This window comes from Oncorhynchus mykiss, chromosome 27 (assembly GCF_013265735.2).
Source record: "Oncorhynchus mykiss isolate Arlee chromosome 27, USDA_OmykA_1.1, whole genome shotgun sequence".
In the NCBI taxonomy this organism is placed as follows: Eukaryota; Metazoa; Chordata; class Actinopteri; order Salmoniformes; family Salmonidae; genus Oncorhynchus; species Oncorhynchus mykiss.
In genome coordinates this window covers 43,430,432-43,448,094 of record NC_048591.1, presented here as the reverse complement: position 1 = coordinate 43,448,094, position 17,663 = coordinate 43,430,432, and the positions used below count along the sequence as shown (strand labels likewise).

At 46.0% G+C, this 17,663-nt stretch overlaps 1 protein-coding gene across 2 annotated transcripts in view; it reads left to right on the top strand.

Annotated features, from left to right (window-relative positions):
* Positions 1–17,663, top strand: part of LOC110519585 (small G protein signaling modulator 2) — a 233,537-nt gene that overhangs the window by 81,253 nt on the left and 134,621 nt on the right. The window lies entirely within an intron of this gene.

Sequence of the window (17,663 nt, the reverse complement as noted above, 5' to 3'; positions counted from 1 at the left end):
CAAAATGTAAAATAAATGAGTAGGCTTGTGATGCCGTTCACCGTGCTTTACTAAAGAAATGCAATAGACTACTGAGGTGTTATTCAAACAACGTGTTGAGAAACTAAGCAGGAAGCGTGATTGAAGATGTGTTTATGTGCGCTGCAACCTAATCCAGCGATGTCATGAATTTGACAATTACGGCGATATGGCTTGTTATATTGTAGTGTTAAAATATGACTCAATACGTTTAGTTCAATAGAGATTCATTTAGCGACTTCGTTATTTTATTTACCTTTATTTAACTAGGCAAGTCAGTTAAGAACAAATTCTTATTTTCAATGCCAGCCTAGGAACAGTGGGTGAACTGCCCTGTTCAGGGGCAGAACGACAGATTTGTACCTTGTCAGCTCGGGGGTTTGAACTTGCAACCTTCCGGTCACTAGTCTAACGCAAACAGTAAATGAAACCCGTTGCTGTCATAACGTCATACCCAATTAGACCGATGCGCTCGCAGAGGCCAAAGCTCTCCGTATCTCAAATCCATATCAATATCTCGGTTGTAAAATACACAGCTGAGAAAATCCTCCTGTAGAAAGCTGAGAACATCCCCTTTCTTCAACTGTTCAACCGTAACAACAACTTTTATACAGGATAGCTGTTTTGTTCTTTGTTCTTAACGCTAGAATCAGATGACATTTAGTTTCTACCGGAGCACAGTGGGCTCATTATCACTGCAGCAGGGCAACAAGGGAAACAGGCACATGGGCAGGGCAGACACTTTTTTAATTACAAGTTGAATGATGCACATTACTGTTTGACCAAATCATTAAATGTCTAAATAGTTAACTAGCTATCTAACGAGTGCGCTAACTAGCCAATCTACAAGCAATGTTTCGAATTGGCTATCTAGTTTGCAGCCTACTGTACCTCACTCGCTGTGCTCTCTCATCTGGCCACCGACGACCTGCAGTGGCACACGCACATCACGCGCACACACAGTATCATAGGCTGAGCATCTTGAAAATGCGCCTGGTAGGAGTCGTCTATAATGATTTTTATTCTGATTTTGTCGGGGAAGCAATAATTATCAGCTGCACAACATAGCAGAAATATTGTAATCATCACCGGTTGAAAACTGAATTTTAAGATTCTTTTTTGGGGGGGGTCTATCATTTAGATAATGAATTTAAGAATTTTTAAGGACACCCTGTTTATTGTGTGTCAGTCATAAATCCTGGTCCTATAATATGTGTGAACAGCAGCCCGGTGTATAAGTCTTGTTCAGGGAACTGTCTTGGGGAACGTTATCAGGCCTGGCACACGACACGCTGAGCTCTCAATGGAAACCACTTAGATGATTCATCTGCTCCACACACACACACACACACACACACACACACACACACACACACACACACACACACACACACACACACACACGCCACGGGCAGATGAACACACACACACACACACACACACACACACACACACACACACGGGTAGACGAACACACACACACACACACACACACAGTGCTAATTTCCTAGAAAATATAAGGAGGAATAGATACATTTTGTGTGTTTTGGAATTTTCCATAACAAAATAGTTTGAAGTCAATCTTCATCTTTTAGTTTTTTTGTTTGTTGATGTTGTCTTAACAAACATCCCTTGCATGCAGTGGAGGAACTAGAGTTGTCTACATGGGGTGACCAGGGGGAGACCAGGGGGTGACCAGAGGGAGGCCAGGGGGGGGGGGGGGGGGAGACCAGGGGGTGACCAGGGGGTGACCAGGGGGTGACCAGGGGGAGACCAGGGGTTGACCAGGGGGAGGCCAGGGGGAGACCAGGGGGTGACCAGGGGGTGACCAGGGGTTGACCAGGGGGAGGCCAGGGGGAGACCAGGGGGTGACCAGGGGGAGACCAGGGGTTGACCAGGGGGAGGCCAGGGGGAGACCAGGGGGAGACCAGGGGGAGGCCAGGGGGTGACCAGAGGGTGACCAGGGGGTGACCAGGGGGAGACCAGGGGGTGACCAGGGGGAGACCAGGGGGAGACCAGGGGTTGACCAGGGGGAGGCCAGGGGGAGACCAGGGGGAGACCAGGGGGAGGCCAGGGGGTGACCAGAGGGAGGCCAGGGGGTGACCAGAGGGAGGCCAGGGGGTGACCAGGGGGGGGGCCAGGGGGTGACCAGGGGGAGACCAGAGGGAGGCCAGGGGTGACCATGGGGAGACCAGGGGGTGACCAGGGGTGACCATGGGGAGACCAGGGGGTGACCATGGGGAGACCAGGGGGAGGCCAGGGGGTGACCAGAGGTGACCATGGGGAGACCAGGGGGAGACCAGGGGGTGACCAGGGGTGACCATGGGGAGACCAGGGGGTGACCAGGGGTGACCATGGGGTGACCATGGGGAGACCAGGGGGAGGCCAGGGGGAGACCAGAGGGAGGCCAGGGGTTGACCAGGGGGGGGCCAGGGGGTGACCAGCAGGAGACCAGAGGGAGGCCAGGGGTTGACCAGGGGGAGGCCAGGGGGGGGGGGGCAGGGGTGACCAGGGGGTGACCAGAGGGAGGCCAGGGGGTGACCAGGGGGTGACCATGGGGAGGCCAGGGGGTGACCAGAGGGAGGCCAGGGGGTGACCAGGGGGAGGCCAGGGGGAGACCAGGGGGAGGCCAGGGGGTGACCAGAGGGAGGCCAGGGGGTGACCAGGGGGGGGGGGGCAGGGGGTGACCAGGGGGAGACCAGAGGGAGGCCAGGGGTGACCATGGGGAGACCAGGGGGTGACCAGGGGTGACCATGGGGAGACCAGGGGGTGACCATGGGGAGACCAGGGGGAGGCCAGGGGGTGACCAGAGGTGACCATGGGGAGACCAGGGGGAGACCAGGGGGTGACCAGGGGTGACCATGGGGAGACCAGGGGGTGACCAGGGGTGACCATGGGGTGACCATGGGGAGACCAGGGGGAGGCCAGGGGTGACCAGAGGGAGGCCAGGGGGTGACCAGGGGGTGACCATGGGGAGGCCAGGGGGTGACCAGGGGTGACCAGGGGGTGACCATGGGGAGACCAGGGGGTGACCAGGGGTGACCAGAGGGTGACCAGGGGGTGACCATGGGGAGACCAGGGGGAGGCCAGGGGGTGACCAGAGGGAGGCCAGGGGGTGACCAGGGGGGGGGGGGGGGGGGGGTGGGGGGGGGGGGGGGCAGGGGGTGACCAGGGGGAGACCAGAGGGAGGCCAGGGGGGGCCAGGGAATGACCAGGGGGGGGCCAGGGGGTGACCAGGGGAGACCAGAGGGAGGCCAGGGGGTGACTGGGGGGGGGCCAGGGGGTGACCAGGGGGAGACCAGAGGGAGGCCAGGGGGTGACCAGGGGGGGCCAGGGGGTGACCAGGGGGAGACCAGAGGGAGGCCAGGGGGTGACCAGGGGGGGGCCAGGGGGAGACCAGAGGGAGGCCAGGGGGTGACCAGAGGGAGACCAGAGGGAGACCAGAGGGAGGCCAGGGGGTGACCAGAGGGGGGCCAGGGGGTGACGAGGGGGAGACCAGGGGGGTGACCAGGGGGGGGGGGGGGGGGGCAGGGGGTGACCAGGGGGAGGCCAGGGGGTGACCAGGGGGAGGCCAGGGGGAGCCCAGGGGGAGGCCAGGGGGTGACCAGGGGGAGACCAGGGGGAGGCCAGGGGGTGACCAGAGGGAGGCCAGGGGGTGACCAGGGGGGGGCCAGGGGGTGACCAGGGGGAGACCAGAGGGAGGCCAGGGGTTGACCGGGGGGGGGGCAGGGGGGGGTCAGGGGGTGGCCAGGGGGAGGCCAGGGGGAGGCCAGGGGGTGACCAGGGGGGGACCAGGGGGAGAGAAAATGTGTGTGTAACCCTAACCTGGAATCTAAGGAGCATGCATGAATCCTATGATTGCTGATTAGAGGTAGAAGTGATCATTCACTCAATGTGGCAGATAGTGAGGTCCATAAGGGTTACTACACTAGAATTCAATGTGACAGATAGAGAGGTCCATAAGGGTTACTTCACTAGAATTCAATGTGCCAGATAGTGAGGTCCATAAGGGTTACTTCACTAGAATTCAATGTGCCAGATAGTGAGGTCCATAAGGGTTACTACACTGCAGTTCTTTAACATACTATGAATAGTCAGTGTCTCTACCTTGGAACTGCAGCTCCATTTCTCTTCCTCTCCCCCCCCCCCCCCCCCCCCTCTCTCTCTCTCTCTCTCTCTCTCTCTCTCTCTCTCTTTCTACCTCTCTCTCTCTCTCTCTCTCTCTCTCTCTCTCTCTCTCTCTCTTTCTACCTCTACCTCTACCTCTCTCTCTCTCTCTCTCTTTCTACCTCTACCTCTACCTCTCTCTCTCTCTCTCTCTTTCTACCTCTTTCTCTCTCTCTTTCTCTCTCTCTCTTTCTCTCTCTCTCTCTCTCTCACTCTCTCTCTTTCTTTCTACCTCTCTCTCTCTCTCTCTTTCTACCTCTCTCTTTCTACCTCTCTCTCTCTCTCTCTCTCTCTCTCTCTTTCTACCTCTCACTCACTCACTCACTCACTCACACTGTACTGTACTCACATACTGGAGAGACTTAATATATAATCTGGGTCTATAAGTGTTGAACATCCAAAATATTTTCAGAAATTTAAGCTCAAACACCAAGGAGATAAAAAAAGGTAATTTACAAAAAAACACACTGCAATTTGACGTACCAGGTATCAACCAGAAATGGACTTTAAAAATAATTTTGGTGCCCATCAATATTACAAACTTACAGAATCATATTTATGCTCATATATATTATGTTAACTACTAGCAAAGAAACGTTTTGTAATCGGCCTAATCAAGACCCAATTAAGTCTGTGTGACATGATACCCTTTGGATTTATCATTATAGAATGTCAGTGTAGCTAGCTAGTAGCTAGTACACAGTGCAGGTTTTAATCATGAGCAGAGGGACTGCCTAAGTGCCAAATTATCCCTGGTAGATTTAAAAACAGCATTATTCTGCGGTTCCGGTGAGAACTTGCTAAATGTTTCACAGACTCGTTCATGTTGAGGGGAGCGTGCCGTCCTTGACTCAACACTGAGAAGGGTTCCCGAGGTGACTTAACCTGTCGTCAACCATTGTTGTCCTAAGGTGAGTTTTAATCCGTTTTTAGAGCTGAGAAGCTTCTCTCGCAAGAAGCACTGCTGACTGATGTAACAGAAACCTTACAGAGTGGAAATAGCTCATGGAAGATCTCTCTATGAGGTTCTAGAAACACAACAAAGTCAAGGAGAGTAGACGGTCTGTCTGTTTGATGAACCTCGTGTTTGAGGTCCTCTAAATCTGACTCAAAGGTCTGAGCGAAGGCAAACAAGAGGCCCCTCATTCAAGAATGTTGTCCTCTTTGGGTTGAGAGACTGGACCCCTTGCATTATCTCGCAATTCTTCTTTGAAAAACGCCTCCGCGGCTCAGCGGTGAAACTGTCGAGCACCTGCTGAAAGACAGCTCTTTGGAAACTCTCACCATCACTTTGGTCACTATTTCTCTGTCCCTACAGTGCTCATCATCAATGAGTTGGGAAATCTTAAGCTTGTGTCGTTTACACACTGTTTGTACACTTATTTCACAGAGCTCTGCAATCTCTTCAACCTCCTTTCCACAGTTCTCCATAGTAACCCTCACTTCTGTAGTCCTGTACTGTGTCTGTAAGGGCACCGGCTAGATCCACAGCCCTTCCTGTAATGTGTCTGTAAGGGCACATACTAGATCCACAGCCATTGCTGGGTCAAGAGAGCTTGATTGGAGCATGTCAGAAAGACATTTGGCATCACCAAGCACTTTACAAAAGGTAACCAAAAGTCCTATGAGATGTAAATATATCTGAGAAAGAAGGCCGCTTGCCTCCACTGATCTATCACCACTATTCACTAAGTGTGATATCCTGTAGCACTCTCAGAACTGCTGGAAGCCTGTCCCTCAGATTACGGCATGCCATGTATCTGCATGCCAGCCTTCAATCCGTAAGTCTCCGTAGTTCCCCGGGCTGCTGCTGTGGATTCAGCTCTTTCTGAACTGCAAGCCACTTGAGATGAACGTACGAGTCAGATACAAAGTTATAAAGCTTCTGTAGGAGAGCAGAAAAAGTGAACTGCTTCGGGCACTGATTTTACAGCATCGGCAAGAACCAAATTCAAACCCTGTTGCATTATAGTGCACATAAAATACACAGTCATAGCCTTGCCCAACCAAGATTATTCCTGTAGTCCAGATCATGTTTTTCAAGGAATTTCAATGATCATTTGTGTGAGACCTGCTGCATCTAAGCTTTCAGCTGTCTGAAAGTGTAAAAAGCTTTTCGTGGATGTCCCAGGTTGTAACAGTACCTCAGTACTCAGTACGGTACAACTAAAGACAGTTGTTATTCTTTCTTTAAATCTTTGGTTTTCATCTGCAATAACACTAAAAAACATCACTTTCTTTTACTTCCCTTATTATTTGACGTTGTAACATCTCAGCTCAGCCCTCAACATCTCCGTTCTGGATTTGGTGGCTTGTGTACTTAGCATTGCCACATGCATTCATCCTTTTCATTATGAGAAGGTCATGCTTTGCTATTTCTTCTAAGATTGTCAAAAAAATGACCCTTGTTGTGACAGTCACCAGACTCTCATGATCTCTCTGCTCATCAGACTCTCATGTTCTCTCTGCTCATCAGACTCTCGATGACCTCTCTGCTCATCAGACTCTCATGACCTCTCTGCTCATCAGACTCTCATGACCTTTCTGCTCATCAGACTCTCGATGACCTCTCTGCTCATCAGACTCTCATGACCTCTCTGCTCATCAGACTCTCATGACCTTTCTGCTCATCAGACTCTCGATGACCTCTCTGCTCATCAGACTCTCATAACCTCTCTGCTCATCAGACTCTCAATGACCTCTCTGCTCATCAGACTCTCAATGACCTCTCTGCTCATCAGACTCTCATGACCTCTCTGATCATCAGACTCTCGATGACCTCTCTGCTCATCAGACTCTCATGACCTCTCTGCTCATCAGACTCTCATGACCTCTCTGCTCATCAGACTCTCGATGACCTCTCTGCTCATCCTCTCTGCTCATAGTGTAAAGTATAGTCATGGCCTACCATTGGGTGTAGTGTAAAGTATAGTCCTGGCCTACCGTTGGGTGTAGTGTAAAGTATAGTCCTGGCCTACCATTGGGTGTAGTGTAAAGTATATTCCTGGCCTACCATTGGGTGTAGTGTAAAGTATAGTCCTGGCCTACCATTGGGTCCTTCTGGAACTGCATATCTGGTGCTTGATGGAGTTGGGAGGAGCCTGATGACATCACCTGGCAGCTCTGGCTCACTGTCCTGCTCAGAGCCAGAGGTCTCTGTGTCATCCCTTGATACAGTGGGGAGGGGCTCGATGACATCACTTGGCAGCTCTGGCTCACTGTCTCGCTCAGAGCCAGAGGTATCTGTGTCAACCCTTGAGTTATTAAAGTGACTATGCATAGACAATAACAGAGAGTAGCAGTCGTGTAAAAGAGGGCAATGCAAATAGTCTGGGTAGCCATTTGATTAGATGTTCTGGAGTCTTATGGCTTGGGGGTAGAAGCTGTTTAGAAGCCTCTTGGACCTAGACTTGGCGCTCCGGTACCGCTTGCCATGTGGTAGAGAGAGAACAATCTATGACTAGGGTGGCTGGAGTCTTTGGCCATGTTTAGGGCCTTCCTCTGATACCGCCTAGTATAGAGGTCTTGGATGGCAGGAAGCTTAGCCCCAGTGATGTACTGGGCCGTACGCATTACCCTCTGTAGTGCCTTGCGGTCGGAGGCCGAGCAGTTGCCATACCAGGCAGTGATGCACCCTATCAGGATGCTCTCGATGGTGCAGCTGAATCTTTTCAGGATCTGAGGACCCATGCCAAATCTTTTCAGTTTCCTGAAGGGAAATATATTTTGTCGTGCCCTCTTCACGACTGTCTTTGTGTGCTTGGACCATGTTAGTTTGTTGGCGATGTGGACGCCAAGGAACTTGAAGCTATCAACCTGCTCCACTACAGCCCCGTCGATGAGAATGGGGGTGTGCTTGGTCCTCCTTTTCCTGTATTCCACAATCATCTAATTTGTCTTGATCACATTGAGGGAGAGGTTGTTGTCCCTGCACCACACGGTCAGGTCTCTGACCTCCTCCCTATAGGCTGTCTCGTCATTGTCGGTGATCAGGCCTACTACTGTTGTGTCATCGGCAAACTTAATTATAGTGTTGGAGTCGTGCCTGGCCGTGCCTGGCCGTGCAGTCATGAGTGGACAGGGAGTACAGGAGGGGACTGAGCATGCACCCCTGAGGGGCTCCGTGTTGAGGATCAGCGTGCTGTTACCTACCCTTACCACCTGGGGGCGGCCTGTCAGGAAGTCCAGGATCCAGTTGCAGAGGGAGGTGTTTAATCCCAGAGTCTTTAACTTATTGATGAGCTTTGAGGGCACTATGGTGCTGAACGCTGAGCTGTTGTCAATGAACAGCATTTTCACATAGGTGTTCCTTTTGTCCAGGTGGGAAAGGGCAGTGTGGAGTGCGATTTAGGTTGCGTCATCTGTGGATCTGTTGGGGCGGTATGCAAATTGGAGTGGGTCTAGGGTTTCTGGGATAATAGTGTTGATGTGAGTCATGACCAGCCTTTCAACTTACTTCATGGATACAGACGTGAGTGCTACAGGTTGGTATTCATTTAGGCAGGTTATGTTAGTGTTCTTGGGCACAGGGACTATGGTGGTCTGCTTGAAACATGTTGGTATTACAGACTCAGACAGGGAGAGTTTGAAAATGTCAGTGAAGACACTTGACAGTTGGTCAGCGCATGCTCGAATTACGCTTCCTGGTAATCCGTTTGGCCCCACGGCCTTGAGAATTTTGACCTATTTTAAAGGTCTTACTCACATCAGCTGTGGAGAGCGTGATTACACAGTCGTCCGGAACAGCTGGTGCTCTCATGCGTGTTTCAGTGTAACTTGCCTCGAAGCGAGCATAGGGTGTAGTTATCACCATTGGTGTAAAGAATTTAAGTAAAAATACTTTAAAGTACTACTTAAGTAGTTTTTTGGGGTATCTGTACTTTAATTTACTATTTATATTTTTCTACTTTAACTTTTAAAATTTTAAATTGAACCTTTATTTACTTCACTGCATTCCTAAAGAAAATAATGTACTTTTTGCTCTGTACATTTTCCCTGGCATACAAAAGTACTTCTAACATTCCGATTGCTTAGAAGAGCAGGAAATGAGTTCAATTCACACACTAAACAGAGAACATCCCTGGTTATACTTACTGCCTCTGGTCTGGCAGGCTCACTAAACAGAGAACATCCCTGGTCATACTTACTGCCTCTGATCTGGAGGACTCACTAAACAGAGAACATCCCTGGTCATCCCTACTGCCTCTGATCTGGAGGACTCACTAAACAGAGAACATCCCTGGTCATACCTACTGACTCTGATCTGGCAGACTCACTAAACACACACGCTTCGTTTGTGAATTATTTGTGTTGGCGTGTATCCCTGGTCTTGTTTGCTTTATGTAAGGAATATGAAATTATTTATACTTTAACTTTTAGTTTTGATACTTAAGTATATTTAAAACCAAATACTTTTAGACTTTTACTCAAGTAATATTTTACTCTGTGACTCACTTCTATTTGAGTCATTTTCTATTAAAGGTATCATGACTTATTCAAGTATGACAATTGGGTACTTTTTCCACCACTGGTTATCACAATATAATCACTATATATGGAAAGGGGTGACATTTGGGGAACAGTCCAAGTCTTCAACACATCTGTCAAACAGCAGCAAGGGCATGAATCACAAAGATTACCATTTCTCTTTTCCTTCTCTTGTGTAAATGCCCTCTGTTTCCTGTGGTAGTAGGGCTGGTCTGTAGTGTAAATACCCTCTCTGTTTACTGTGGTAGTAGGGCTGGTCTGTAGTGTAAATACCCTCTGTTTACTGTGGTAGTAGGGCTGGTCTGTAGTGTAAATACCCTCTGTTTACTGTGGTAGGGCTGGTCTGTAGTGTAAATACCCTCTCTGTCTACTGTGGTAGGGCTGGTCTGTAGTGTAAATACCCTCTCTGTCTACTGTGGTAGGGCTGGTCTGTAGTGTAAATGCCCTCTCTGTCTACTGTGGTAGTAGGGAGGGACATGTGTTTCAGCCAGCTAGGGATAGACATGTGTTTCAGCCAGCTAGGGAGAGACATGTGTTTCAGCCAGCTAGGGAGAGACATGTGTTTCAGCCAGCTAGGGAGAGACATGTGTTTCAGCCAGCTAGGGAGGGACATGTGTTTCAGCCGGGCTAGGGAGGGGCGTGTGTTTCAGCCAGCTAGGGAGGGACATGTGTTTCAGCCAGCTAGGGAGAGACATGTGTTTCAGCCAGCTAGGGAGAGACATGTGTTTCAGCCAGCTAGGGAGGGACGTGTGTTTCAGCCGGGCTAGGGAGGGGCGTGTGTTTCAGCCAGCTAGGGAGGGTCGTGTGTTTCAGCCAGCTAGGGAGAGACATGTGTTTCAGCCGGCTAGGGAGAGACGTGTGTTTCAGCCAGCTAGGGAGAGACATGTGTTTCAGCCGGCTAGGGAGGGACATGTGTTTCAGCCAGCTAGGGAGGGATGTGTGTTTCAGCCAGCTAAGGAGGGACATGTGTTTCAGCCAGCTAGGGAGAGACATGTGTTTCAGCCAGCTAGGGAGGGATGTGTGTTTCAGCCAGCTAGGGAGGGATGTGTGTTTCAGCCAGCTAGGGAGAGACATGTATTTCAGCCGGGCTAGGTAGAGGCATGTGTTTCAGCCAGCTAGGGAGAGACGTGTGTTTCAGCCGGCTTTTGGAGGGACATGTTTTCCACTTTTATTTTGATTTCGTTATGTTAGCGAGGCTGAAAGGCAAGTGGTAAGCTGCTGCTAATGGATGGGTTATGACAGTCCCTGTAAAGGGACTGTTGTTTCCCTTTATAGAGATGAACAGACAACATGGCGGCTAGAAGACCTTCAGGGGCCCATCGGGGCCGTAAAATGTAATTCCGACGTTCTCTTCTTCAACTTCCCCTCTTCAATATTTACAAGTATTAAAGGCGCAAAACACACACACACACTGGTACACGCCCACATACACACTGGTGCACGCCCACATACACACTGGTACACGCCCACACACACACTGGCACACGCCCACACACACACCGGTACACGCCCACACACACACCGGTACACGCCCACACACACACTGGTACACGCCCACATACACACTGGTGCACGCCCACATACACACTGGTACACGCCCACACACACACTGGTACACGCCCACACACACACACTGGTACACGCCCACACACACACTGGTACACGCCCACACACACACCGGTACACGCCCACACACACACACCGGTACACGCCCACACACACACACTGGTGCACGCCCACATACACACTGGTACACGCCCACACACACACTGGTACACGCCCACACACACACTGGTACACGCCCACACACACACTGGTACACGCCCACACACACACACTGGTGCACGCCCACATACACACTGGTACACGCCCACACACACACTGGTACACGCCCACACACACACTGGTACACGCCCACACACACACTGGTACACGCCCACACACACACCGGTACACGCCCACACACACACACCGGTACACGCCCACACACACACTGGTACACGCGCCTAAAACACACACTGGTACACGCCCACACACACACCGGTACACGCCCACACACACACACCGGTACACGCCCACACACACACTGGTACACGCCCACATACACAGTGGTACACGCCCACATACACACTGGTGCACGCCCACACACACACACACACTGGTACACGCCCACACACACACACTTGGTACATGCATGCACACGCCCACACACACTGTTACACGCCCACACACACACTGGTACACGCCCACACACACACTGGTACACGCCCACACACACACTGGTACACGCATGCACACGCCCACACACACACACTGGTAGGCACACATACACACACATACTTAAGTTCATCCCTACATTCCCCTGGGCGGGCCCTGGGGGTGGAAGGGAGAGAGATTGGTGTGTGCGTGCTTGATCTTGAAGGGAGAGATTGGTGCATTGGGGATAGATTTTCAGTAATTAATTAACTTCAATCAACCGGTGGATATAATACGATATAGGCTCAGACCTAAATAGCACTCTATTTCATATTTAGTGCACTACTTTTGACCAGGGTCCATTTTCAAAAGTCGCACACTATACGGGGAATAGGGTTCCATTTGGGACGCAGGTATAATAAGATATAAGATGCAGAGTTCTGCAGTGTATTAAAACAGGATATTAAATAACAGGGTATTAAATAACAGGGTATTAAATAACAGGGTATTAAATAACGGGGTATTAAATAACAGGGTATTAAAACAGGATATTAAATAACAGGGTATTAAATAACAGTGTATTAAATAACAGGGTATTAAATAACGGTATTAAATAACAGGATATTAAATAACAGGGTATTAAATAACAGGGTATTAAAACAGGATATTGAATAACAGGGTATTAAATAACAGGGTATTAAATAACAGTTTATTAAATAACAGGGTATTAAAACAGGATATTAAATAACAGGGTATTAAATAACAGGGTATTAAAACAGGATATTAAATAACAGGGTATTAAATAACAGTTTATTAAATAACAGAGTATTAAATAACAGGGTATTAAATAACAGGGTATTAAATAACAATGTATTAAATAACAGGGTATTAAATAACAGGGTATTAAATAACAGTTTATTAAATAACAGGGTATTACATAACAGGCTATTAAAGAACAATGTATTAAATAACAGGGTATTAAATAACAGGGTATTAAATAACAGTTTATTAAATAACAGGGTATTAAATAACAGTTTATTAAATAACAGGGTATTACATAACAGGCTATTAAAGAACAATGTATTAAATAACAGGGTATTAAATAACAGGGTATTAAATAACAGGGTATTAAATAACAGGGTATTAAATAACAGTTTATTAAATAACAGGGTATTAAATAACAGTTTATTAAATAACAGGGTATTACATAACAGGCTATTAAATAACAGGGTATTAAATAACAGGGTATTAAATAACAGGGTATTAAATAACAGGGTATTAAATAACAGGGTATTAAATAACAATGTATTAAATAACAGGGTATTAAATAACAGGGTATTAAATAACAGGGTATTAAATAACAGGGTATTAAATAACAGGGTATTAAATACATGTATTAAAGAACATGACATTAAAGAACAGTATATTAAAGAACAGTGTATTAAGGAACAGGATATTAAAGAAAAGGATATTACATAACAGTCTATTAAAGAAGTGGACATTAGATAACTGTCACTGCTTCTAGGAGTAGTGGGTGGAGGAGTCAGGCGCAGAGAGCAGGGTAGTTCAAAACGTGGATCTTTATTCCAAGAATTCCCTCTCGTAATTGAGGGAAACATGGTCTATTGAGAAATTCTCAAGGTGGGAGTTTTATTCGCACAAGGGCGTATAAATACCCAGTCCAACAAACAGGTCGAAACTGTCCGGAAAAAACGGTATCCACAATAATCCACACACCATGAACAGAAAAACAAGCCCGCACAAAAGCAGACAGGCTTACCGGGTTTAAAAGCCCCAAAACAAAACCCAAACAACAAACAGGTGAAACTAATCAGACAAAACTAACTGAAACAGAAAAGGGGATTAACTAGGCAAATGTAATTAACTAGGAAGTCGGGGCACCAAGGAAAATAATCAGATTACAAAGTTATAATTTTAATATCTGATCAATTAGTCTTCTTAATGAATTATTTATTTACTTTACCTCACGTTAGTCTCATTCCAAACGTCGTAAATGGTTGGTTATCTGCACGAAGCCAGTCTTCACTATGACTCATCCATACATCAATTGTCGTAAAATCATTTATTTACTAACTAAGTAATTCACAGAAATGCATAAACAAACAGTAGATAGTTACAAGGAAATGATAACAGAGTTTCCCTAGTGGGATAAACCGGTATCGCGGCTTGGTCTACAAAAGGGAAGTGGGGGTCGACTGAGATGAGACAACACACAGTTGATAATTATAACAATTGAAATGCTAATCCTTTACACATGAACGCTCACTCATTCACGAAAAATTGCAATCAATATATATATTTACGCTCAGTGTGTCGTCGGGGTCTCTGTTGAAAAGATTGTTTCTGTTGGAGAGTCTGTCCGTCCTCGCTCTCTCTCTTAGAATGGATAGTTCAGAGTGACATTCATTAATGTCGTTATAGAATAGATGTTTCGGCGGTTGTCGGTCTTCACATTCAATGATACCAAATTCCTAGCTGCAGACTAGTAATTCATATCAAAGACTTGTTCTTATTCTGTCGGTAGCGATAGTCTAAGAGTTTAACCACGTGGGATGGTTAAAAGATTCAGCAGTCTGGTCTCAAACCTTGGCCCTCTCGTTATCGAAGTAAGCTGGTCTGCAACCTTTGTCCTCTCGTAATTGAGGGAAACATGGTCTGTTGAGAAATTCTCAAGGTGGGGGTTTTATTCGGAATTGTAGAAAAAGCTGTCTCATGACTGTGCTAACTGTGCTCATAGGCGGTCCTCTGATTTAGTTAAACTCAAAAGGGAATTGGAGTTTCCTTCATTAAACAGTCCAAAATCACATTACACAATTTTACAAACAGTATCATCCTCACTCATTCAACTTATACAACAATTAGATGTAAACCTCATATCTGAGGCTATTATATAAACAGCGTTATGGTAATGTGGCCGTATTGCCTCCCATGAGTTTCACAAAATTGTACCAAACGGATCAGTTCGTAGCTGGATTCTTCACCGATCTTTTATACCGTCTCCAGAACATAAATGTTGTTCGGACCTCTAGTTCTGTGAGGTGGAAGAAATTCCTTTGTTCTCTTCTATGAAAACTCTACTCTCTCTCTCTATACTGTGGCCATGAGGAGATAATCTCCTCCAGGAATTTACGACCTATCTCTGACCACAGCAGCGGGGTGTAGGAGACAGGGAGAGGGGGATGGGGCTTGCTGTATCCAACGAGGGCAATGTCATGACAATATTAAAGAGCAGGATATTAAAGAACAGTGTATTAAAAAACAGAATATTTGTCACGCCCTGACCACAAAGAGCTGTTTATTCTCTATGTTGGTTAGGTCGGGGTGTGATTATGGGTGGATTATCTAGGTGAATTGTATGTCTATGTTGGCCTGGTGTGGTTCCCAATCAGAGGCAGCTGTTTATCGTTGTCTCTGATTGAGGATCATATTTAGGTAGCCTTTTCCCCTGTCACATTCTGACCTTAGTTCCTTTGTTTTGTCTTTCTTTTAGTATGGTCAGGGCGTTAGTTGGGGTGGGCAGTCTATGTTCTTTTTTCTATAATTTGGGATTTCTGTGTTTGGCCTGGTATGGTTCTCAATCAGAGGCAGCTGTCAATCGTTGTCCCTGATTGAGAACCATACTTAGGTAGCCTGGTTTCACCTTTGAGTTGTGGGTGATTATTTTCTGTTCTGTGTTTTGCTTCACCGTTCAGGACTGTTCGTTTTTGTCGTTTTATCGTTTTTGTTCATGTGTTCAGTATTCGTATTAAATACAATATGGACACCTACCACGCTGCGCATTGGTCTGACATGTCTTACTCCTCGTCTGAGGAGGACGAAGACAAGCGTTACATCCCCATTGTGCTTGGTGGGATCTTGTCTAGGTATAGTTGCCCGCGAGCACTACTCTGAGCTTCACGTTTCCTTTGTTCGCTTTATTGTTTTTGTTTTTTGAGTTTTCTCTTCCTAATAAAAGGGATGGAAACATACCACGCTGCATCTTGGTCCAAGAACAGGATATTAAGGAACAGGATATTAAGGAACAGGATATTAAGGAACAGGATATTAAAGAACAGGATATTAAAGAACAGGATATTAAAGAACAGGATATTAAAGAACAGGATATTAAAGAACAGGATATTAAAGGACAGGATATTAAAGGACAGGATATTTAAGAACAGGATATTAAAGAACAGGATATTAAAGAACAGGATATTAAAGAACAGGATATTAAAGGACAGGATATTAAAGGACAGGATATTAAAGAACAGGATATTAAAGAACAGGATATTAAAGAACAGGATATTAAAGAACAGGATATTAAAGGACAGGATATTAAAGGACAGGATATTTAAGAACAGGATATTAAAGAACAGGATATTAAAGAACAGGATATTAAAGAACAGGATATTAAAGAACAGGATATTAAAGGACAGGATATTAAAGGACAGGATATTAAAGGACAGGATATTTAAGAACAGGATATTAAAGAACAGGATATTAAAGGACAGGATATTAAAGGACAGGATATTAAAGGACAGGATATTTAAGAACAGGATATTTAAGAACAGGATATTAAAGAACAGGATATTAAAGAACAGGATATTAAAGGACAGGATATTAAAGGACAGGATATTAAAGAACAGTATATTAAAGGACAGGATATTAAAGGACAATGTTTTAAGGAACAGGATATTAAAGGACAATGTTTTAAGGAACAGGATATTAAAGGACAATGTTTTAAGAAACAGGATATAAAGAAACAGGATGTTAAAGAACCGTTTTTTAAGAACAGTGTATTAAAGAACAGGATATTAACGAACAGGATATTAAGGAACAGGATATTAAAGAACATGATATTAAGTAACAGAATATTAAGGAACAGGATATTGAGAAACAGGATATTAAGTAACAGGATATTAAAGAACATGATATTAAGTAACAGGATATTAAGGAACAGGATGTTAAGAAACAGGATATTAAGTAACAGGATATTAAGGAACAGGATGTTAAGAAACAGGATGTTAAGTAACAGGATATTAAGGAACTGGATTTTCAGGAGCAGGATATTAAATAACAGGATGTTAAAACTTCTTATGGCTGGGGGCAGTATTGAGTAGCTTGGATGAATAAGGTGTCCAGAGTAAACTGCCTGCTACTCAGGCACAGTTGCTAATATATGCATATTATTAGTAGATTTGGATAGAAAACACTTTAGAAAGTTTCTAAAACTGTTTGAATGATGTCTGTGAGTATAACAGAACTTATAGGCAGACAAAAACCTGACAAAAAAATCCAACCAGGAAGTGGGAAATCTGAGGTTTGTAGTTTTTGGTTTACTGGGCTAAAAGGGCGTACAAAAACGAGGTATTTGAACATATATGATGGACTTTATCGAACAAATCAAACATTTATTACTGGGATTCCTGGGAGTGCATTTTGATGAAGATCATCAAAGGTAAGTTAATAAAAATTTATAATGTTATTTCTGACTTCTGTTGACTCTACAACATGGTGGATATGTGTATGGCTTGATTTGTTGTCGGTAAAGCTTTTTTGAAATCTGACACAGCGGTTGCATTAAGGAGAAGTGTATCTATAATTCCATGCATAATAGTTGTATCTTTGATCAATGTTTGGTGTGCTTTCGTCGTAAAGCCTTTTTGAAATCGGACACTGTGGTGGGATTAACAACAAGTTTATCTTTAAAATGGTGTAAAATACTTCTATTTTTGAGGAATTTTAATTATGAGATTTCTGTTGTTTTGAATTTGGCGCCCTGCACTTTCACTGGC